Below are 23,495 nucleotides of genomic sequence, written 5' to 3'. Positions count from 1 at the left end.
AGGTGAGAAAGTGAGTTGGAGGTAGGCAAGCCTGAGCAAGAACCTCCCCGGGGATAAAAAAGGGGAGCAAAAAATAAAGGGGAAGGAGAGCCAGGCTCCTCCACCAAACATGACCTAGGGCTGATGCAGTAGAATGCTAGGTTGGTCCACTTCAGACTGCAAGGGGGGGGGACAGTCGTAAGTTTTTTGAATCTGCCACTGTGCAAGGAAACCTCACTGTGTGTAGTAAGTGAGCACCCTGGTAGAAATATGTAACACAGGGCTTGTCCTACTTTGCTATATGCGAGGAAGAGAGAGAATTCAGAAATATATGTGTGTGTCCCCCCAGCTGGAAATGGAAATATATGTCCCATTTCCCAGTTGGAAATGGAAGAGGCTAGGATTCCATCCTAAGCTGATTACCTCCTCCACCTGTGTGTGGTGGGGGGAGGAAAGATCCAAGAATGGGGAGTGCAGGAAACTAAATGGAATTTGTTCATGTGTCTCAAGCTACACCAGGATGCATGCACACAGATCTGATTCCATGTGCACATCTGCCTAGCTTTAAAAGTTCTTCATAAAGTTTTATCTGCCTTCTCACTAAGGATAAGTGGGCAACCATCAAAATCTTTGAAGAGCCACTACATAAACAAAATACACATTTTACTTTTAAAACTAGATGTCCATATGAAAAATGTATTTAATATACTGAACTACTATCTGCTCACTATTCCATACTTTTAGTTAATCACAGTTTCTTATTGAGGCAAAGAAAAAGTATTTTGATTGAACCTGTTTTAACTGCCTATTCAATTATACTTTATTGGCACTACACCACCAACTGCACAGGTTTATTATTTTTGCTGAATCTCCTAATGACTCACTGAAGAGTACAGTCATGCATTTATCTGATTTACCAAAGCACATTTCACAATTTTTTGCATATTTATCAAGAAAGTGTTTGTTGAAAACTTATTGGGAAGCTAAATCTTTAATCTCTATTTATGTTTTCCCTCATTTATTACTTCTGGGGTTATGGAAGAAGTTAAGAAATAATCCTGCCCAACCTACCCCAGGTTTAAAAAAAAAAAACCTACCAAAATATTTTGTGCAAGGGAAAATACTGTACAACAGATGATACTCTTACAATTAGGCCAATGGAATTAAAATTGGACTCCAATATCAATCAATATTTATATTTTAAGATAAAAACATAAATTAAAGTACACCTACATAATACTGAAGGTGCACAGAATATGGCCAGTTACAAAATGTGGTTGAAAAAGTGACATCAGTAAAGTTAATTCTTATAATTTTAACATTAAGTCGGTTTTCTGATTAAATGATATTATACATAAGCAAATTTTACTAAAACAAAACAAAAAACACTTGCATATGGATAATTCTAAGAAACCAGAATTAGGTTTTCATAAACCACTGCTGGAATGTAGCATACACACATGCCACTAGGCAAGCTTAGAATGCACTAACTGCCTATATAGATGAACATTCAAATACTTGACAGACAATCTATCACAGTCTATCACAAGAACTTTATTTGCCAGGAGCTACATCAGCAACAAATCAATTCTAAACTATATAAAAATGAATGGACTTCTATGGCAGAAACACTAGCCCTAAGAAGCAGCATATTATACTTGCATATTTTGAAAGGGTCCTTGTCTAGATTGGGTGGCTAGATTAATTTAAGAAGTTTTAAGAGCGCTGAGACTGAAGAATATCAACAGCAATGCGTTGAAACATGAAAGAATTCAAAAGAATCATGAGTACAACAGTGTATAGATGCATTTGTCATGCAAAAATACATTTTATCTCCTTCAGAATCTAAGGAGTCATTGCTGGGAATGAAACACTGCTTTAGAAGTGATCATTCTTTGTGAAAGGATTACTCTATTTAGACTTCACTGCTTTTCTGCCAAGCATAACCCATATAAGGAAACTGAAGTTCACTGCCATCTATTTTGTCCAGTCCTCTGAGATGGCCAAAAGTAACCTTCTGTGTCTTCGAGTTGTATGGTTTAAATAAAGTTTTCAGATTTTTCACTGAAAATATTTTTGGTGATTACAAGTGATTTTCATCAGCATACGTGGTTTTCCTGGTCTATGTTGATGATGTGAGTAAAGACAAACCTATCAAGACAAGGGAGGTTTCAATTATAGCCTTCAGGGTTATACACAATTTGACAACTGCATTTTCTGCAGATTTGAATATTCCATTTCTTGTTTTAATTCAACAAATTATAAGCAGCCTTTCATTTTCCTTACAATAACATCTGAATCTAAAAGAAGTTCTAAAGAAACCTGTTGTGGCCACTCCACATCTGTTTCCCAATTACACCAAGGCCAAAATATGCAGTCAAGAGTAATATGTATGAAATAAGCCAATTCTACTCCTTCTTCTGGATACTATTAGGAAAAAAAATTGATATACAAACTACATTTAGAAATAAAGGACTGCATTGAAAGTCAGACTCCTATGCTGAGATAACTAAAAGTGAAGAAACTAAGGCTTATTTTATAGAATAATACAAACCAAAGTACCTCCAAGTACTTCAATCTCTTCAAGGTAGAGGTTTCAAAGAGGAGCTACTTGAGACTTTTACAGAGCTTTAGAAACTATATGCTTATTTGATATCCACAAAAAGTCTATTCAAGAAATACCTCGATCTCCCCCCCAAAAAAGAGCTTCTGTAACTCTTTAACATACAAAGGAATCCTAACCATTGAGACCTTTGCAGAGGAAATAAGTTACAGGTTCAGCAACAACTGTTTCTACAGACAAAATGCGTTTAAGATTGTGAATGCATAATCACCAGGCAGTTTCACTTCAATACCTTCTGCTGTGGAACAAAGAAACTTCTGTTTGAGAAGTTAGGGGGGGAAAAGAAAAAGAATTCGACTCTTCAACACACACACACACAAAACCACAAGACTCAGAATCAGACTCTCCCTCTGTCTTGGGTGCACACCCGAATGTGCACACACACAGGAAACGGGAAACTCAATTCAAAATCTGTAAAAGATATGAAGAAAATAGAAGAGGACAGAAGCACAACTAAAAGACCAAATGAAGCACAAACTCCCCCTTCCTCATCCTCCAGCATGCAAATGATACATTTTATGGACAAATCTTCCAGACCTGAAAAAACTATACACATACCACCAACATCACCAACCCCCTCCAAAAAGAACAACAAACCTGTTTAAGGCCACAATCCTATCCACACTTATCTGGGATTAAGCCCCATTCACTATAAGATTTACTTCTGAGAAGACAAGCACAGGCTTGGGCTCCAAGTACCTCGCTTGGAAAGTGAAGCAGAGCAACTTTGCCAGTGCCTTTGACGTTGTGGGGAAGAAAATAAAGCCCCACTGACTGCTATGGAACTCACTTCTGAGTAGACAAGCCTAGGATTGGGCTCCTATCTTGCCTGGGAAGTGAGGCAGAGCAACTCTGACGTGGTGGGGAAGAAAAATAAAGCCCCAGTGACAATAATGGGACTGACTTCTGAGTAGACAGGCATAGGATTGAGCTCTGAGGCTCCAATCCTATCCACACTTTCCTGGGAGTAAGCCCCACTGACTATCATGGGACTGACTTCTGAGTAAACAGGCAGAGGATGGGCTCTTAACGCACCTCACACTCCGGGCATCCCGACTTCCTCGTCCATCATCATCGTCACCACGCTCAGGATCTCGCAGCGGCCGCCAGATGTTTTAGATGCAGCCCAAGTTTTCAGCTTGCAGGAAGAGGATGCAACAGCTTTCGGCGGAGAGGGAGATACGAGGGAGGGGGCGCAGCGGGCCCGGGGGAAAGGCCGAGGAGCGGGCTGGCGTCCTCCTTCCGCCCTCGCTGCTGTTCCTCGCGGGGGAGCGAGGGCTTTCGCCTCGACGGCTGCGCGGCTTCAGGTGGCTCCAGCACCACCGCCCAGTCCCGGCAGGGGAAGAGTCATTTCCTGGCCCCGACCGGGCCCGCGGTTCGTGTGGCGGAGCCGAGCCGAGCCGAGCCGAGCCTCCCCCTTTCAGGGAGGGCCGAGTCCCCCTGCCCTGCCTTGCCCTGCCCTCCTCAGCAGGCCGGGCCCAGGACGCCGTAGAGCCTGCCGCAGCCCCGCGCCGCCTTCTCCTCCGCCAGCAGCAGCAGCAGCATGAGGCGAGGTGGGAAGCGCCTCGAGCCCCCTCCTGGCCCCGCAGCCGCCGCGCTCTCCCGCCAGCGCCGCCGCTCCTCCCCCCGGCAGCTCGCTCTGGGCGCCGGCCAGGGGCTGGCTGAGGTGTCTCCTCAGCGACAAGGGCGTCGTCGACGCGGCAGCGAGGGAAGGAGGGCGCCCGAGACACACCGCGGCGGCGGAGCAGCTCCGCCACCACCTCCGCCCAGGCCGGGGGGAAACGCTGCAGCGCCGCCCAGACAGCCAGGCGTGACTGACACCCTCCTTCTCGCCCTCAGTCTCGCGGCCTCACAGCGCAGCTGCTGCTGCTGCCGCTCTCGCTTCCCTTCAGCCACAGAGCCAGACAACAAGTCTGGAATGAAGGCTGCGCGTCTTAGCCAATCGGAACGCAGGATCCTCCAGCGGCAGCCAATGACCCTGCTCTGAAGGGCGCGCGTGAAGGACAAGCAGGTTAGGGTGTGTCAGGGGGGAAAAAAGAACCCCAGAGAGTGAGAAGGCAGAGTGAGTGAGTGAGTGAGTGAGTGTGTGTGTGAGAGAGAGAGAGAGAGAGAGAGAGAGAGCGCGCGCGCGCGCGCGAGAGGAGGGGGAGGCTCTTCTGTTTGGCTGGACCAGAGAAGAGTTGCAGGGAGGCTAGCAGGGGAAAGTTAAGTCAGGGGAGTTGGAGTGGGGGGAATAAGGATTAGAAGAGGACAAAGACTAGAGGATGTTCCTTTTCCCCCTTACACAATATGGGGCCATCCACTGAAATTGAGTGTTGACAGAGTCAGGACAGTTAAAGGAAAGTATTTCTTTACCCACCTTGCCATTAGTCTGTGGAACTCCTTGCCACAGGATTTGCAATGGGGTGGACAGAGGGGTACTCTTCTCCCTCTCACCCAACACCAGAACCAGGGGAAATTGGGTGCTGGGAGAGTTAGGACAGACTAAAGAAAATGTTTCTTCACCCAGCGTATAATTAGTCTGTAGAAATCTTTGCCACAGGATTTGCCACAGGATGGATAGAGGGATGTTCTTTCTCTCTCTTTTTCCCAACACCAGAATCAGGAGACATCCACTGTTGCAAGTGTTAGGACAGACAAAAGGAAACTGTTTCTTTACCCAGTGTGTGATTAGTCTGTGGAACTCCTTGCCATAGGATGGATAGAGGGATGTTCTTTTCCCTCACACACAACACTGGAACTAGTGTTGGGAGAGTTAGGACAGACAAAAGACTTTTTTTTACCCAGCATGTAATTAATCTGTGGAACACCTTGCCACAGGATGTGGTGATGGCATCTGGCCTAGATGCCTTTCAAATTTCAGGAAGAAAAGTCCATCACAGGTTACAAGCCTTGAAGGGTCTGTGCAGCTTCCTGGTTTTAGAAGCAGACTACCTCAGAATGCTAGGTGCAAGGAAGGGCAGCAGGATGCAGGTCTCCTGTTGTCTTGTGTGCTCCCTGACACACCTGGTGAGCCATTGTGAGATATGGGAAGCTAGGCTAGATAGGCTTTTGGTCTGATCCAGTCGGGCTCTTATTTTGTTGGGATGTTACTAGAAATGGCACCTGACCTAGATGCCTTTAAAAGAGGATTGGACAAATTTCTGTAGAAAAAAATCCATCAGCAGTTACAAGCCATGATAGGTCTGTACAACCTCCTGGCTTTAGAAGTAGGCTACCTCAGAATGCCAGATGCAAGGGAATGGCAACAGGCTGCAGGTTTCTTGTATGTTCCCTGAGACACCTGGTGGACCACTGTGAGATACAGGAAGCTGGACTAGATGGGCATTTGGCCTGATCCTGCGCAGAGGCAGGGCTCTTCTTCTGTTCTTATGGTTTTTAAAGAAGACTGAGGGACCACTCCTATCCAATTTTCCAGCACCAATGCAATCCTGAAGTAAGGGAACACATATTCCCATACCTTGAGGAGGCCTCTGTGACTGTCTCCCCACCAGAGGATTCAGTGCACGACTCATGGGCACAGCTGCACTGGCACAGGAAAATTGGATAAGATTTAGCCCTGAGTGAAGGGGTAGGGGAGGAGGAGGAAGGGGAGAGATTGCAAATGGGAATAGCACAGAGAAGAAAATGAAGTGTGGAAATAGTGAATATGAGGAAAGTCATTGATGAGAACCAAACTAAATGGCAAGATCAGGTGTGGCAAGCCCTGGCCTAGCTTAGTATGACATTTACTTGACAGTTTTCAGCACTCCAAATTTGCTGCTCTCAGGTTACAATCCTATATTTAACAAAAACAGTTCTGAGCCACATAGGACGTGCAGTTTAAGCCTCAGACATCAGCAGAACTACACTATGCCATGACTTTACCTGATGCTGGCAAGACCTCACTCTGGCATATCTCCATGCTGATGTATCCCAGACACTGGTGCAAATCCAGCCAGCCTTGGCCCCAAAATGGGGCAGAGATGTGGGTGGGACAAGGAAGAACTTTCTCACACCATACCTTATACCCCCTCAAGATGACAGATATATCCCTAATCTTCATGTAACATTGCTGAAAGTCTAAGGCTGCAATCCTATCCACATTTACGTGGGAAAAAACCTCATTGACTATAATGGGACTTACTTCTGAGTATACATGTATAGGATTGGGCTCTAAATGTTTCCACAGTAATCAACAGAGCATATTAAAAACCTGAGATTTCCACCTTTTCCAAGTACCTCCATCCCACCACTCAGCTATGACAGAGCAATGGATACATCTATTGACAGAACAATGGATACAGGAGCTTAATGGATACTTAAGCTCCTGCCATCAAAATCATTACAAATGGTAGCACACACCTCACACGGCTGTACCTCTCTGGCATCACATCATGTACACTTAGAGTGCACAAAGGGTAACATTGTTGATGGGAAATAGAGAGAGAGGGTACTTTGCACACAAAGGGAGCACTTTGCACAAACTTGCTACCCTCAAAACATATATGGGAAGAGTACTTTATTGAAATTTGTTTCCTCAAAATTCCTAGACTTCACTGATCCCTGGTGCTCTGTCATATAGGTTGCAGACACAAAATACCCTGCTGGGATGAGAAAGTTGACATCCTCACTTGTGTATTTTTCTTTCAGATACTGCTCTTTTCCAGATGCTGTTCAATAAAAGCTTTAACTTTATCATACTTGTTGTTGACAGATTAGAGGTCCCTTCTTGTTAACAGAGCTGTGGAAAAAACGTCAGTCATAGCAGAGCTGAGTTACACAAAGCGCTTTATGTACATACTGTAAAATAAAACAAGAAAGCAAGTGATCATTGCCACTTGGGCAGGGAGAAATAAAACAACAGGACAGGAAAAGAAGCTAATGAGAAGCCTAATCAAAGTAGGAGAGGGCAACCAACAAAACTATCTCTTCCTTGCTTTTTATCCTGGATCATACATTCCTAATATCTTGAGTTCTGATCTATAAGAGAGTGTTGTATCATGAGCTAAGCTACAAAGCACCCATCAGAATATGTCTTATATAGTGAGACTGTAGCTATGTAGTGAGAGTATAGCTCTCTGGAGCAGGAATCCAGTGTTCTGGCTCCCCTCTGATCCAAACATTTTTGTTGACAATGTTGGCAAAGCTTGCACAGGGCAAGGCTTACCCTCCCAGCAGTGAGAGTTGAACCTTCATTTTTCATTTCTTTGCTTGCTCCAACAGAGCTAGCAGCCAGTTCAATTTTCTGTCTTCCATGTCTATGGGACTTCCATATGTCACCCTTACAAAAAGCTCGCTTGCATTGGTGTCCGTATGGGGGGGGGGGGCGATAACTATATTCTGTGCTGAACATTGTGTGGGAACTTTATGAGATCAACAGGACTAAAACCCTTCTTGAGAGCCAGCTTGTGACCTTCGGGTTCCACATCCAGTGTTTCTTCTAGCCATTGCACTACAAATGGTTTGCCATTTGTGACTAGAATTGCATTTTTTCCTTCCTTGTATGATCCTGGCATACAAGTCCTAGGCAAAAGACTTGTTTTCAGGCTGTTGTTGCCCTTTTCTGTAGTTCTGGTTCTGGTTCTCTTTGGCTTGCTTGTGCTTTTAGGCAGCATGATTTGGCATTGTATGTGGCAAAATAGAGAGATTAGGTATGGAGGCCATCTAGCCCAACCCTATTCTTGAAGCAGGAAAATCTACTCCAGAAGATCTCTCTCAAATCTCTGCTTGAAGACCTCCAGCAAGGGAGAACTCACCACTTCCCTCAGTAATTGGTTCCATTGTTGAACTTCTCTTACCTTAAGGCATGCTGCAATTGTAGCATCCCTGCATCTTGACTGGTGCCTTCTATGCAAGGGCGAGAGTGTTGGCATGCAATGTTGCAATTGATGGGTGGCATTATAGTTGATTGAGAGTGTCTATCTTTTTTTCCACAACTATTCTTCTGCTTTTTGTGTTCCTCTCTGCAAAGGATCCAATGCATTGGATCATAACTGTGTTATACCAGACTTAGGGCGCAATCCTAACCAACTTTCCAGCACTGACCTAGCTGCAGTGCAGCCCCAAGTTAAGGTAACAAACATACCCTTACCTTGAGGTAAGGTAAACATTGAGGTAAGGTACCTTGAGGTTAAGGGTAAACATACCCTTAACTGCCTCCCCACTGCAAGATGCAGTGCATGCCACATTGGCATAGCTATGTCAGCACTAGCAAGTTGGTTAGGATTGCACCTGTAGATCATTAATAACTAGTGGCTGCCAGCATAGCAGACCTGTAAGATTAGGTACTTGAAAATTTGGTCCCTTTTATGGTTGTTCAGAACAAAGCTATTAAAAATTTTCTGAATCTTCAGTACATTCATGCTATTTCTGGATTTTTTGGCATAAAATTACATACAAGCATTGCTTTTTATCCATCTGCTATTATCATGCATGCTTTTCCTGCTCAGAGTCCAAATAGAGGAGAGTAGCTTTGTTTAGAAACAAAAGAAAATGAACTACGAAGTAAGAATGTAGCTATGTTGAAGGTTCGTCTGCCTTTGCAGAGCACCCGTGAATTTCATATAGCTGTGTATTCATAGTTCTACAAAAGACATACACTTTGCGAAATCTCTCACAGCATTGTTTAACAGTAAGGTTCTACAGAATGTACCAAAATGATTGATTACATGTTGGTTTTCAGTTTTAAAATTATCTGCCTATAGCAGGTCACTGACCACAACTGCTTGTGTTCTCAAAATTCTCATAGTGTAGCATCAGAAGTACGAAGTGGAAAGTCTAATGGAAGCCAGTTTTGAATCTTGATAACTGAACCAGAATGAAACTCAAACTGAAACTGTCATGATCACATTGAACTTGAAAGGAAACAGTGCATAGAAGTGGAAACATATTCAAAGTAACATGTTTGAGCTGCAACCCTATGCACACTTACTGAGCAGTAAGCCGCACTAAATTTAGTAGGACTTCTGAATAGTTGCATAGGATTTCACGAACAGTTATAAAATTCTGGGAGAAGGCATTTGGAGAAGGTGTCACTGTGAAGAGAAAGCTATCACTCTTCTCCATCATGCTGCTCCTTAAAACCCTTCCGAGGAAACAAGCCTTTCTGAATGATGAGATATTATTTCCAAGAAACATAACAGGTTGCACCATGAAACAACCACAGTAAGGGCAGGAGGAATTTGGGGTTAATATCTAATTTCTGTCATACTTGCAGATTGAGGATTTCCCATGAAATAACAGCTGCCATAACATGCACAACTGATGCAATAATTTTAAGGGTTCTGTTTATTTTTACAAAAAAAATTCACGTAATTATGGAACCCTTGCTAAATGGAGCAAAGAAGCATGTTTTCAAATGGTGGCTCTTATATTTTGCAAGAGAAGAGCAACTGTCCCTATTAATTCCTGCATAGCATCTCTACCAGTGGTTGCTCCTGATGTCTCCCTTGTCTTCTTTTTAGTTTGGGTGCCCCTTTGTGACAGCGAACCATCTTTCATTTCTTTTGCTGTGTTATAACTTTGAGAATTGTAATTTTCACCCTTGCTTTCATGCTAGAAATGAGATCCTTCAGGTAGCAGGAACACAGAAGATCTAAGTTTTGTGTATGTTTGTGTATGTATACCTTAGCTTTGTGTATGTTTCATACAAGAAAATTGTTAAGGGCTGTCCCAAGACCTTGTATCACCTAAGCTACCATGCCAGATCCCCTTGCAGGGGCATTTAACATGGGTCACGATAAAGAAACCGGATTTATTGACGTGCTAAATGACTGTGGCTTAGAGCAGCTAGTCACGGAGCCCACCAGAGGACAGGTGACTCTGGATTTAATATTGTGCAGTATGCAGGACCTGGTTAGAGATGTAAACGTTACTGAGCCATTGGGGAACAGTGATCATGCTGCGATCCGTTTTGACATGCACGTTGGGGGAAGAATACCGGGCAAATCTCTAACTAAAACCCTTGACTTCCAACGGGCAGACTTCCCCCAAATGAGGAGGCTGGTTAGAAGGAGGTTGAAAGGAAGGGTAAAAAGAGTCCAATCTCTCCAGAGTGCATGGAGGCTGCTTAAAACAACAGTAATAGAGGCCCAGCAGAGGTGTATACCGCAAAGAAAGAAGGGTTCCACTAAATCCAGGAGGGTGCCAGCATGGCTAACCAGCCAAGTTAGAGAGGCTGTGAAGGGCAAGGAAGCTTCTTGCCCTAATGAGGAGAATAAAAAGGAACATAAACTGTGGCAAAAGAAATGTAAGAAGGTGATACGGGATGCCAAGCGAGACTATGAGGAACGCATGGCCAGCAACATTAAGGGGAATAATAAAAGCTTCTTCAAATATGTTAGAAGCAGGAAACCCGCCAGAGAAGCGGTTGGCCCTCTGGATGGTGAGGGAGGGAAAGGGGAGATAAAAGGAGACTTAGAGATGGCAGAGAAATTAAATGAGTTCTTTGCATCTGTCTTCACGGCAGAAGACCTCGGGCAGATACCGCTGCCCGAACGGCCCCTCCTGACCGAGGAGTTAAGTCAGATAGAGGTTAAAAGAGAAGATGTTTCAGACCTCATTGATAAATTAAAGATCAATAAGTCACCAGGCCCGGAGGGCATCCACCCAAGGGTTATTAAGGAATTGAAGAATGAAGTTGCAGATCTCTTGACTAAGGTATGCAACTTGTCCCTCAAAACGGCCACGGTGCCAGAAGATTGGAGGATAGCAAATGTAACACCTATTTTTAAAAAGGGAAAGAGGGGGGACCCGGGAAAATATAGGCCGGTCAGCCTAACATCCATACCGGGTAAGATGGTGGAATGCCTCATCAAAGATAGGATCTCAAAACACATAGATGAACAGGCCTTGCTGAGGGAGAGTCAGCATGGCTTCTGTAAGGGTAAGTCTTGCCTCACGAACCTTATAGAATTCTTTGAAAAGGTCAACAGGCATGTGGATGCAGGAGAACCCGTGGACATTATATATCTGGACTTTCAGAAGGCGTTTGACACGGTCCCTCACCAAAGGCTACTGAAAAAACTCCACAGTCAGGGAATTAGAGGACAGGTCCTCTCATGGATTGAGAACTGTTTGGAGGCCAGGAAACAGAGAGTGGGTGTCAACGGGCAATTTTCACAATGGAGAGAGGTGAAAAGCGGTGTGCCCCAAGGATCTGTCCTGGGACCGGTGCTTTTCAACCTCTTCATAAATGACCTGGAGACAGGGTTGAGCAGTGAGGTGGCTAAGTTTGCAGACGACACCAAACTTTTCCGAGTGGTGAAGACCAGAAGTGATTGTGAGGAGCTCCAGAAGGATATCTCCAGACTGGCAGAATGGGCAGCAAAATGGCAGATGCGCTTCAATGTCAGTAAGTGTAAAGTCATGCACATTGGGGCAAAAAATCAAAACTTTAGATATAGGCTGATGGGTTCTGAGCTGTCTGTGACAGATCAGGAGAGAGATCTTGGGGTGGTGGTGGACAGCTTGATTAAAGTGTCGACCCAATGTGCGGCGGCAATGAAGAAGGCCAATTCTATGCTTGGGATAATTAGGAAGGGTATTGAGAACAAAACGGCTAGTATTATAATGCCGTTGTACAAATCTATGGTAAGGCCACACCTGGAGTATTGTGTCCAGTTCTGGTCGCCGCATCTCAAAAAAGATATAGTGGAAATGGAAAAGGTGCAAAAGAGAGCGACTAAGATGATTACGGGACTGGGGCACCTTCCTTATGAGGAAAGGCTACGGCGTTTGGGCCTCTTCAGCCTAGAAAAGAGATGCCTGAGGGGGGACATGATTGAGACATACAAAATTATGCAGGGGATGGACAGAGTGGATAGGGAGATGCTCTTTACACTCTCACATAATACCAGAACCAGGGGACATCCACTAAAATTGAGTGTTGGGCAGGTTAGGACAGACAAAAGAAAATATTTCTTTACTCAGCGTGTGGTCGGTCTGTGGAACTCCTTGCCACAGGATGTGGTGCTGGCGTCTAGCCTATAGGCCTTTAAAAGGGGATTGGACAAGTTTCTGAAGGAAAAATCCATTATGGGGTACAAGCCATGATGTGTATGCGCAACCTCCTGATTTTAGAAATGGGTTATGTCAGAATGCCAGATGCAAGGGAGGGCACCAGGATGAGGTCTCTTGTTATCTGGTGTGCTCCCTGGGGCATTTGGTGGGCCGCTGTGAGATACAGGAAGCTGGACTAGATGGGCCTATGGCCTGATCCAGTGGGGCTGTTCTTATGTTCTTATGGGATGGTGCTCCCCACCCCATAAAGCACCTTCCCATGTTAAATGCCCCTTTTATTGAATTGTGGGCCTGCCACCTCTGCAGTTTCCTGTGCTGCTGCTTGGATTCAAAAGCAAGAGGTGAATGGAGTGGAAGAAAAATTTTGGTGGAGAGGAGAGTTGTGTGACTAGATTCCCTTCTGCTGTATCCTTTGTATACAAGCAGCAGGATCAGTGGAGGCGGACTGTGTGCAACCCCCTCCAGTGTAAAAAAAACCCAACATTTTCATGACTTTATATTTAATTGTGGGCTGAATCCTATCTAACTTTCCAGCACTGATGCAGCTGTGCCCACAGGATGTGCAATGCATCCTGCAGTAGGTGTCAGTCACAGAGACCTCCTCAAAGTAAGGGAACTTTGGTCCCTTACCTCAAGACTGCACTGCAGCTGCATCAGCACTGGAAAGCTGGATATGATTCAGCCCTGTATTCCATAGCACTTTTGCGGTATTTATCTTAAAATTAAAAAAATATATAAATTGTCAGTTGCATTTTTTTCCATGGGTTAAAAAAAACCTAATCTGTATAAAACTGTGCCCCTCCCAGTTCATTACTGCGCCCCTCTGAGGTCTGCATCCTAGACAGCTGTCTAGTTGGCCTAATGATAGCACGGTCCCTGGTTCCAGGACTGTGGATCTGGGTAACATCATATTCTTGTTCTAATGCTTCTTTCTTCCCATCCCTCTCCCTCCCCTCCCCAGCAGAAAAATTAACAAGTCACTTGTCTCCCCCTGCTTTCCCCCTAGTCTGATGCCACATAGTCCTATGCTCATCATGGAACAAAGCTAAACCAAACTCTGATCTACATTTCCCTCCTGTCTGAATAGAGTTCTTTGGAAAATAGCCAGAATTCCTTCCCTTCTGATATGCTTCTCTACTGTTGTGTCAATGCTGCCTGAGGAATCTTATTTCGAACATGAAAATGCAGGCTGGAAATGGTTGGTTGGTCATACAGCAGTACTAATTTTCAAAAGCAGCAACTCTTAGATTTGCTAGGTCAGAAGAACAGTCTCTCTAATTCTGCTTACTAGTTCTCCATAAACTCACTTGTAGCCAATATATAAAATTATAGGTCTGGGATGGAATAGGATCAGTCATCATGAGATACAGGAACAACAAGGTCTGATCAAGAGAGAAGGCAAAGGAGACGTAAGGCTGATTTGAAAGAATTACAGTCCACTCATGTAGGTGGCAGGCATTCAAGTCTTACTAGCAACTGACCTAGAGGAGGGGAGTATGAGGCTATTGACAGTAGACCTCAAATAACCTCTTGCAAACTAGAAGGAGGTTACTGTAATCTCCTACTCACAGGGTGACCTAATACAATGGAGGACACAGTACCTATCCCTTCAACCGTGGTATACCAAGGGAATTTCGGCAGGGGCAGCTTTTTAAACCCTTCCACACTGAGCTGCACCTTCCAAAATATCCTCTTCCATACCATGAATAAAGGAGTAGGCACTGTGTCTTCCACTCTATCTGGTCACCCTGCCTACTCATCAGTAGGAATGGGGGGACTAGAATAATGAGTGGCTGTGGCTTGGAAAGCTGCTGGAAGAGGCTGAAGAGGAAGAAACATTTGAGGTGCTCTCAGAGCAAGCATGGAAATGGGGAGAAGGTATAGGTGTTTATGAACTCCCTTTCTTTCTCCTAAGACCATGGGCAGGATGAGAAAAATTGAGGAAGTTGTACAGAACAGAGAATGTACAGTAAACAAAAGAGTGCGGTATAAAAATATGTGGAAAAGTGGAATATACTCAACTAACAAACCAAATTATTAAGAAATCAAAGAAAGCTAAAGAAAGGTGACTTATAACTCAATGCCACATCATGGAATAATTAATTAAAAGAGCACAACAGGAAAAGGCATATCAAATGAGCAAATATAGAGAATCACAAGCAAAACTTTTAAACACTCCTGATATGATGGCATGAGCACAGAGAGTTGCAAAGAGTGGTTGCAAAGAGCATCCAATGAGAGTGCAGAAAGCATTTCTATCCAGGTCCTGAGAAGTTGCCAATTTTTTCCTGCAGGTCTTCCAACCTGCAGGAGCAGCTTTTCAGAAAGGAGTGCAAAAAACTGCTGTTGCAAGGGTGGGAGAAAATCCCTTGGTTTGATAGGAAACGTGCACATCCTTGTGCTCCGGCACACACAACCCTTTTGGGTTCCAGCTGCTATTTAGAAAAGTGACACTGGGGAGAAACGCTTTCAGACACTGTAATAGAAAGAGAAGAGATAACACATGCCAGAAAAGGAGAAGGAAGAATTTAACAGAGCACTGGAGGACATGATGATGCAAAGGAACAAATCAGCAGAAGCTGAAATCCTTGCTGAGTTTCTGAAATAAGCAGCAGACTTATTCAAATATCTTTTAAAATTAGTTAGGGTAATCATCATGTATAAAATTACTTAGGGTAATAAACCAAATTATTTCTGCTAGTATATAAGAACCTATTCCTAAAGAGAGAAATACAGACAAATGAAAGAATCATGGAACAGGGACAGGACAATCTTACACTCAGGCTACACCAGTTTAATGGTAGGTATCAGTCCTGCACTAAGGGGGAGGAGCAAAGAAGTCTGCAGAGGCTAGCAGAGACCTTGCTGCCACTCCCCCAGCAGCTGTAGCAATATTATTATTTATTATTATTAACAGTATTTATATACCGCTTTTCAACGAAAAGTTCATAAAGCTGTTTACAGAGAAAAATCAAATAACTAATACCTCCAGAATGTACCAATCATGGAACAGCATGCCAAAAGTGCTCTCCACAAATACACAGGGTATGGAAGGAGTCAATCAATGCATGGTAACAGGCAGATGCCCTTATGTTAACACACTATAACTGCACACCACTTGATACAAGGATGGCACACTGTGCTTCTCACTTAAGGCACTACTTGTGGCATAGGCAGCAAAGGACCAGGAACCCTGGCACCCAGAGTTCAGCTCCACATATGCTATGCATACAAACATAAACTGCGAAGGACCTATTTGTCCACATCAAAGAGAGAAGATTATTCAGTATATATGTTATCTCCTAAGGAACAAAGACACAAGCCTCTCCTGGGCAAGGGTTCAAGTTCCCAGGGGGGGAACCCATCTGCTGGAAAGAATTGTTTTGCAAGGGGAGGAACTGAGACAAACCACAAGAGGATCCTCAATTGCACTCTGATTCAGGCAAGCACAAATACTGGTAGCTCACTAATACAAGTTGGGTTTTCTGTGCTCTCCATTGTTTTCCATGGATTCGTTTTAGACCTACAGTGCTTCCGATGTCAGCATAGTTTAAGGTCCTTGTTTGGGGTGTGGCTGTATCCTGGAGGATGCATAGGATCTGATGCAACATCTTCACCCATTTTTTTTTAATGTTTTCAAAAGCTAACTTACACTGATAGTGAAGTTACACTGATATAATGTTCTCTGGTGTTACTCTGGAGATACTCTAGTGCAGGGGTGTCAAAGCAGCCCCCAGAAGCTTTTTAACCGACCCTCAGGCTCTCAGTTGCTGAGGTGTTACTGCTGAAATGGCAGCCCACATAGAAATGTGGCTTTCCCAAATCTTGAAATATGATCAAGATTTGCCTATTTTCTCTTCTGTCGTTTGCAGTTAATGAGTTTCTATATGAGATCAAGGTCTGGCTTCTGGCCATTAGCTGCTTAATGATGTCACTTCCTGCTTAATGACATCATTTCCAGCCCTCAGCAGGAGCCCTGAATGCTAACTTTGGCCCTCTGTATGAAATGACTAGAGCAGCGGTTCTCAAATGTTTCTGTTTCTGGAGCCCTTTATACTCCTAAAAGGAGTCTCAGGGAGTCCCATTGGCACATGCACAGAATCTCAGGGAATCCCAGAGTGTTCCCTGCCTCCTGGTGCAAACCAGGCAGGGGATAGTTACTTATGGTGTGTTCATGGAGCCCTTTAAGGAGTGTCAGAGAGTCCCAGGGCTCCTAGGAGTACATTTTGAGAAATACTGCTCTCAAGCTACACTCTCAAGATACACCAGTCTTGAAAACTTATACTATATCCTATGCAGGTCAACTCTGTGTCTGTGTCTGTTTTAAGTAAAGGTTTGTGCCCTATGTTTATTAAAGCTGCAGTCCTAAAATTTACTAGAGGCAAAACTCAGTTTTCTCAGTGGAATTATTTCTGATTAATCTTGTTTAGGATATGAGCTATGCTTGAAAAACGCCATGGTCTAAGGATGGGAAAAGGATGATGGCAAAGGAGCAGAAGAGGACAATGGTGGGCTAGACTCTAGCCACAAGAACATCCACATCACTCTCTTCTCCTCCATCTTCCTCTGTTCTGTGCCTCTCTTCCTTTTTCCATCCAGGGAGTCAGAATGGGAGGAGCAGCAGGAGAGGCAAGTTGTCGACTAGAAGTGCATGTCCCCTGCCAAACTGCTATCTGAGGCGATTGCCTCAGAACCCAATCCTATGCATGTTTACTCAGAAATAAGTCCCATTATAGTCAATGGCGTTTACTCCCAGGTAAGTATAGAGAGGATTGCAGCCTCTGTCAGCCTCACTGATGGGCTGGACCTGCCAATGGCCCTTAAGATGCTATAGTGGGAACCAATGCACAAGTGCAGAGAATGAGCCCAGTACTAGCATGTGTTTGGGGCAGGATCTCATGATATATGCTACAAAGAATAGGACTAGGCCAAAGTATTATGAATTTTGCGGGACAAATCTTTCTTTCTATGTGTATGAAAATAACTTCATTAAAAACACCGGGGGGGGGGGGGGCTTTGTACCACCATTTTGAAACATTTAATTGCCTCCATAGCTTGGCTGAAAAATTTACCAAGGGAGTATCTTTGCATGTGCATCTCTACTAAGCTACTTTCAAAATAATATAAATAGTTTATTTATTAGCTCTTGTATTCATGTTTATGAAGGTGCCCTTCTGAATTCCAATTAATGTTGACAATGCATAGAAGAAAAATGATCACCCAGGGAAGTCTTTGAAGGATCAGGATTAAGGCTTTTACACTGGCCTAACCTGTTCCATATTAGTAACTCATTTATATTTTTGCGATATACATAGGATTGTGACATGTGACTGCTAAATATTGTTGTAATTTTTGATTTCATGAGCTTTTTAAGTTTTAAATCATAGCTGTTTATTAATTGTCCTGGCTGATTTTGTTTGTTTTATGCTAAATCAATTTACTCCCAGTGTGAATATCCAGGATAACAGATGTAGAGTCTGACGTTTTTCAGAGATATCAAACAAACAAACCTCTCTGGTGCTACTAGTGCTGATTTCCACATGCTGTGTGCCTTATGTTCCTTAATCTGGTTCTGGAGGGACCACTTCATAGGATTAAGGTAGCTTCATTTTCATGCCTCTTTAATCTTTGGCTTCTCTGCCAGAACTTCTCTGCCTACTGGCAAATGTGCCAGTAGGGATGGTGAACTAAACACAGCACTTTCAGTTTACATATACCAGTGAGCAGCCATCCATTAGGGTACAATCCAGCCAAAGTTAACCACTTTTAAGTCCCATTGATGTCACAGCATGTGTTCTATTCTATTGGAATCAACTGAATTTAAACATCTTTAATTTTTCTGGACTATAATTTATGTTCATAGTTCATGAACATATAATTTATGTACATAGTAATATCTAGACCGATCTTTAGGGATATCTTGACAAGATTGGGGGCCCAATCCCATCCAATTTTCCAGTGTTGGTTCAGTTGCACCAGTGGCGTGTGAGTTGCATTCTGTGGTGGAAGGGCAGTCACTGGGGTCTTCTCAAGGTATGGGAACATTTGTTCCCTTACCATGGGGCTGTATTGAGGCTACACTAGAGCCAGAAAGTTGGATAGCATTGGGCCCTGGGAAGCCTGACTTTTAAACAGAATCTACACACCATTGACCTAAAAACAATGTGATTTCCAAACAGCATTTTGAATTTTATGATTATGAAATTTGTTCAAAACAGTAATTCTGATATTATTTAATCAATGTTGTTTTCATATTCAGAGTAGTATGCAACAAATTTTTGTTTCAGCATTAATGTCTATGTATTTTGAAATGGTAGCGGGATAAAAAATATATGAGAACATAAAAAGAGCCCACTGGATCAGGCCAAAGGCCCATTTAGTCCAGTTTTCTGTATCTCAGTGGCCTACCAAATGCCCCAGGAAGCACACAAGACATTGTGTCTGTTGACACAACCTGTGTCCTGGTGCCCTCCCTTGCATCTGGCAATCAGAGGCGGCCTGCCTCTAAAACCAAGAGCTTGCACACCTACTATGCACCTACTATGTCTAATTTTTCTGACTACACACTTTGATCCAATACCAGTAGAATGCCTTTCCACGTAAACACAGGGCAAGGTTTTGCTATGAAAATTGCTTTGTGAATTACGTTTTGTTGAAATATTCTTAATAAGTTTTTTTGTAAGGAATTACTACCTACATCAAAATCCAGGGGCAGAGAAGGGAGAGCTACTGGTGGTCAGAAGGAATTGAACAGCTGCATTCCATAAGTAGAAGGAAACTTTAATATGTCTGGAGCTTACCTTTTAAACTGGTAAATAAAATGAAGCTTTCTAGCCTGACAATATATACAAGAGTATACTTGAAATCAAGTCATTCTGATAGGGAGCTTCATAGGATGCAGCCTGCACTGATACACTGTTGAGGAAATATTTAATCAACAGAGGCAAATGTTAATTAGCTGAAGATGAAGAGCTCATTTGTTTTTGTTTTTGAAACCTTCCTGGCACTGGTATACTACTATAAGAAAATATTACAGATGGCCTTTTTTTCCCTTTGCAATATTGTACATTATCTCACACTTCCATCCAGAGTCCTGAACAATAATTTATATTGAGATTTTTGCTTTATGCCAATTTATTTCAATATACTTAAGCCAAACCTAAAGTTTGAAAGCAGATGTATGTCCGTAGGTTTTCTTGGCCAGCAGAATTCCAACAATTTAACATATCTGGGTTATGTTACCCAATATGTTAAATTGTTTGAAAGCAGATGTTTACTCAAAACTGGTGGTGGAACTTTAACTAGTGGTTGGATCTAGAGATAATTCCGATGAGGCTCCAATGGACAGAGCTTATGTGCAGGAGAGGGGTGTTGGAGAAAGGGTCAACAACACTGCATAAGATCCTATACCTTAAAGGGGCAATATGGCATGTATGAACTATGCAGATGCAATGTAGGAGCTTCTGTTCTTATTTTTTCCAGTAAAGTTCACTTTGGTATGCAGACTGCTAATCTCAGGCTATTCTGCCTTCCTCTTCCACCTCCTCCCCAGAGTTCCCTTCAGATAAATAACAATACAGATAGCAAGCATGTAGGACCTCTTTCTCCCTGCTTCCCTATCCAGGTATGGAGTTCTCATACACAAAATATTTGCTTTCTTTATGACCACATGCCTTGGAGTGATCTTCTTAACAGAAGTTTCCCAAATTCTGCTGTGCAAACCAGCTATGCTAACAGTTGGGTCATCACAACTTACCCCTTCCACTAGGTATGTTCCATCTGTGGAACCACTGCCCTTTCACACTTTAGATGTGATATCTGCATTGGGTCTATGTGCAAGATCAAATAGCTTCACTGAAGTGACTGCCATGCAACAAGGGATAAGGGGAAATAAATCCCATTACTTTGAATTTGTGCAGCAGCCACCTCCTACCCTGCACTGGATACAGCACAGGCCAGTTAGCCTGCCTGTTTCAGCACAGGATAGGATTGGGCTGCCCAAACAAGACCATCCACTGGGAAGCTCTGCTGTGCATGATCTCTGGGTAAATTCATTTCAAGGGGCTTGCACAGAAGAAGTTTTCTTGCTATGAATTGGACACTTAACAGCCTAATGATTAGGCCCCAATCCTATACTCTCCCTGCCATAGCACCAAAATGGGCTGTACTGTATACTGTGGGGGAGAAATTAGGAGGCTTGGGGGGGAAAGGGAAAATATTTTCCCTTACCCCTCCCTAAGCCTCCTGATCACCAGTGGGTCTCTTCAGACCTATTGTCCAAGGAGACAAAGGGGTATGCCAGCTGCTAACAGAGAGATAGCATCCAGCACAAGTTGCCTGTACAGGGTGTCTCCCCCTCCTGCCACCACTACACCCCCAGCCCTCCCCCTGTTCTGCCCCCACCTCCCTGAGTTGGCAGGTGGTCCCATCCCTAGTGTTGTCACTGGGCCTCCATGACCTCTTCACAGTGGTGGACTGGAAGCATGTGGCTATGCATGTAGTTGGCAGGCTGTTCACGATGGCCTTAAAGCTTGTCCTGTTGCCAGAACGCTAGTTCTGGGAGCAGCGATAAGAGAGTGCATATTTTTTCACCAAATATAAAACTACCTGAGTTCTAAAAGATGCACATTAACATGGATTGACAGTCATGATGGACCAGAAAGAGACCAAGATAGTAGAGACAGTAGCACCTCATCAATGTGACTGGCACTGCTTGCGTCAGAGGAAGTGAATCAGAACCTTTTTCTACCTCAGCAGCAGCAAATGCTGTAATAACATTTTCTCCTTCCAATGTTATTTTTGTTCAATTCTCTATATTACACATGCAATGTGTGTAATATGTACATATATGTTTACTATTGCTTAATGGCAATTACCCAACTTTGGTGACTTTATCCCTGGAGGCTGGGGGATAAGAATAGGCCCTCAGTTCAACTGTACTTGTCGTAAGAGGCGAATAAACAGCCACCGGGTAGGTGGGACTCATTAGCCTGGGAAGGCAGCTCATCTAAGAGAAGGAAAACTCTGATCCTAAACCTCCACTGCCTTGTGGCTATATCCAGTTATGGAAAAGGCTTCAGGAGTCAACCTCGAGGCAAAATCAGGAGCCGGAGTCCCTGAGGCAGTTCGCGGCTGTATACAGTCACATTCTGGCAACTCCTGCAACGCCGCTGGAAACAACCGTATTGGCTTCTGCCTTTCCATTGGGCCATTTCAGTGACATGGAGAGGGGGGATTTGCTGCATGGGTAACAGCCTATCCTCCATACCTTCTTTACCCAGGCTTCGCACACTGGAGAGGACACTCCAACTTCGCCATACGGCGTTGGCACAACACGGGAAGCAGCAGTTTACCGGTTATAAGTCTTCACTTGATTGGCATAGAGCACGACGCCAAGGATGGTTGGAGAGATCATTGCATCTCATTGGGTAGCTACTGCCAGCCTTAAGCTGAGCAGTCCCCAGTCAGTAAGGTGCTGCCTCGCTACAGTCCGTTAACCTCACGGGATGCGTGGGGTTTAGGGTGAAAACCGACAAGCGGATCAACAACTCTGCACCAGGCAACAGAAAACAGACTACATTTGCTCCCAGTGTGGAAGGGGTTGTCACACTCAAATTGGCCTCTTCAGTCACACTGGACACAGTTCCAGAACCACTTTTCAGAGCATGATACCATAGTCTTCCGAGACTGAAGGATGCCAATGAATAAATGACTTTATGAAACGTAGTGTGCAAAACTTGTAAGAAAATAAATAAAAGCACTAATGATCAAGTCTGAACTCACATTTTTGACAAATGAGGCATTGCCAGTATTAGGCCCACCCACACAAATGGGAGAGTGAGTGAACTTAGTGCACAGCGGGGCAATGTGTGCTCCTGCCCCTCACTATCTGGGTACTATCCTGCTGGAGGTTGCAATAACCCTTTTTTCCAGTAATAAATTCAGCAATAGGCAGCAGCAACTGCTCCCATTGCAGAAGTCTGTAGAGGGGCAATCCAGTTATTAGGAAAGTAGATAGCTCACAGTGCCATGTAGATAAGCAAAGCCAATTTCAAACGCTGCTAGTCTGCATAATAAAATACACAGCAAATGGCTGCTCTTGATTGTAAGGACCTCTCTGGAGAGTCAAAGCACTAAAGAGAACCATCAGGCTGTTTGGCAGCCTAAAGAGGAGGAGTTCAAATTGGAGTAATTAGGGATATAGTACCAAAGCACAAGTCAGAAGAGATGGCAACAGAAGCAAAAACTCAATCTATTGGCCTGTCGTCTCCTGAACCAAACCACTGGCCCACCATGCCTACTGATTAGCAGAGGTCTTCTCTTCACTGTCCTATCTGGAGGCGCAAGGCACGTTCTCTACCATCAAGGTTCAGCTCCCCCCCCCCCAAGTACAGTATAAGCTGTTGCAAGGAGTGTGTGTCCTCCCAGCCAAAGAACTGTACACTAAATGGAATATTGTGTGTGTGTGTGTGTGTGTGTGTGTGTGAGACAGAGAAAAATTCATGATATGAAGTCCTGCTCTGTTAAAATCACTGAGAGTTTATCATTGACTTCAGTAAAACCAGGATTGCACTGACATTTCTAACCTATTAAATAACTCAACCCTAGTGCACCACTGAGACCTCTTTTAAAAAATACATTATATAACATAAGTAAGGTTGGGGTAATAACAAAGTGTTAAAAGACGTGCTTAATTAATATGTGATGCTAGTTCACAATGACTAACCAAACAGTTAGGCAGTGAAGCAGTAGCCCCGGGCAGCAGATTGGTGGGGAGCGGCGTCCATCTCTAGCTGCCAACTTGCCTCCACTGCTCCTCCTTTTCTTTTTAATCTCAAATTGGAAGAGGATTAGGGAGGCAGAGAGGAAGAAGAAACTTGAAGGGAGGAGA

At 43.8% G+C, this 23,495-nt stretch overlaps 1 protein-coding gene across 2 annotated transcripts in view; it reads right to left on the bottom strand.

The window, feature by feature from the left end:
* The window catches only part of ERBIN (erbb2 interacting protein), a 103,017-nt gene extending 98,933 nt beyond the window's left edge, over nucleotides 1-4,084 (bottom strand). For both annotated transcript variants that reach the window (XM_066613437.1, XM_066613438.1), the window contains exon 1: nucleotides 3,638-4,084. The gene's annotated coding sequence lies outside the window, so the exon portion shown is untranslated. The remainder of the gene's footprint in view (nucleotides 1-3,637) is intronic.
* Between the last annotated feature and the right edge of the window lie 19,411 nt (nucleotides 4,085-23,495).

The sequence above is a fragment of the Tiliqua scincoides genome, chromosome 2 (genome assembly GCF_035046505.1).
Source record: "Tiliqua scincoides isolate rTilSci1 chromosome 2, rTilSci1.hap2, whole genome shotgun sequence".
NCBI lineage: Eukaryota > Metazoa > Chordata > Lepidosauria > Squamata > Scincidae > Tiliqua > Tiliqua scincoides.
The sequence above is the reverse complement of the archived record's forward strand: the minus strand, read 5'-3'. Positions and strand labels throughout refer to the sequence as shown.